Source organism: Halichoerus grypus, chromosome 3, assembly GCF_964656455.1.
Source record: "Halichoerus grypus chromosome 3, mHalGry1.hap1.1, whole genome shotgun sequence".
Classification (NCBI taxonomy): domain Eukaryota; kingdom Metazoa; phylum Chordata; class Mammalia; order Carnivora; family Phocidae; genus Halichoerus; species Halichoerus grypus.
In genome coordinates this window covers 78,101,902-78,103,848 of record NC_135714.1, presented here as the reverse complement: position 1 = coordinate 78,103,848, position 1,947 = coordinate 78,101,902, and positions in this window count along the sequence as shown.

Genomic DNA, 1,947 nt, shown 5'->3' with positions numbered 1-1,947 from the left:
TTGTGAATGAGTCTTAGAGCATGGGCTTCTGTGTTATTCTGGATGAATGTTGGGTTGCAGTAAGAGATCCCAAAATACAGAGTTCATAAGTCTAGGTGAGTGGTCTAACATGTCCCTGGCAACTTGATGGTGCTAAAGATACAGTGATCTTCCCCAGCTTAGTGCTTTCCATCCTAAACCTGCCAGCTTTGATCTTGAGGCCAAGTGGGCTGCGAAGGCTCTCTCCTCCATAACCATATTCAGCCAGTGGCAAGAAAGAAGAAACCAGAGGAGAGCACTTTCTCTTTACAGTTATGGCTCAGAAGTTGTGCTGCCACATCCACTAAGTGGTAACAAGTCTATGTCTTGTTCTTGCAGCAAAGAAAACTGTCATATAGCCACTTGTATGAAGCTTTCATTAATAGAACAGGAGGTTTAGATAATGGGAAGCAATCAATACTCTCTGCCAGCAATTTACAATCAGTTGGATTTGAGCCCTAATCCCAGCTCTGTACTTTATTAGCTACTAGGTGTCATGGAAGTCTAAAAGCTTAAGTATCCTAGTCTGATCTGATTTATTTCAAAGATGTATTGAGAAGATTGCATCCAGAATGACTATAAAGGGTTTAGCCTTATATATTCTAGGTAAAAGGGGAAAAGCCAAGTAGTCATGACTCTCCTCACCCCTTTAAGCAGAACAATTCTGTTTTAACATATTGGGGTCCTCTTTTGCTTTTGTTTGTTTTGAGTCTGCACAAGTCAAAATTCCTTTCCAGCATGGAGATATATGTTACCTTCGAAGGCAGGCTATTCTGTGCTGATGAAAATTTTACTCCTGATTACTAGTCTCAAGTTTGGGCTAGACACATTTCCACATGTGTCATATATAATAGCAGACTCTCGGCCTCAATCTCAGAATTTAGCTGACATATACTATGTGTGCCCCATTACAAACATATGAGTGGATTTGGAAGGACGAATAGAATAATTTTGTATGCAAAATACAAAGTGAAGATCTGTGTATCTCCACTAAATATACATACCAGATGTTTTTCTTGGTATCAGGTCCTCTCTATTGAGGAGTGGGTGGGGTGAAATAAAATGGAGGCATAAAATGCATGAAATAAGATTTCTTTTCTCATGTAGAGGAAAACAGACTCTCTTTGAAGTATTTACTGTCATCAGCAAGTTTTGTAGCAACTCCTCAAATATTTAATATTAAATCAATGTTCAAAAATAGTATAAACAGAAGATACCCTACTTTTAAAGGCAAAACTAAATGCTAATCTCCACATTGGGAAAGGAGTTATATCGTTTGAAGATTTCATTTATTAAAGAAAGAGGATTTAGTTTGTTGGTGCAGGAATTTTCTTTGCTTAAAATAACTGCTAGAATCTCTGTGTTTATGTCACATTAAATTTACTTCCTCGGTGTAGGCCAAACAAACATCAGGTCTTCATAAAACGCCTTAGTTGAAAGATTGCTTGCAGGAGCAGAAAAGTAGAGATTTTCAGGTAAGAATGGACAACAGAGCATGTTGAAAACTGCTTGTTTCCACTCAGGAGTCACTCAGAGCCGTGCTGCACAATAGCCATCAACCACCATGTGTTCATTGATTTTTCAGCTAAAGAAGAGAACAGCCATATAACAATTCGGATCAGGGGAAAACGGCTAATTCTTTGTATTTTTATCCATTTTATGACTGGTCAGTTTTCAAAGAAACATTGCCAAAGCTTTGTTTTGCACATAGTAGCTACACTAATAATTCTTTTTTAAGTAAAACAAATTGACATAGTCTAAATACGTTCTTTTGATTTGAAATATGGCTCTTGAGGCATTAGGTAATTCTCCCTTAGCGACACCCTCAACCCCTACTGGGTGGTTTCGACTACAGAGAAAGAAATGCTTGTCAATTGTTCTGAACTTTGTTTCCAGCACAATGGGACAGCTTATTACTATATTTTCCAC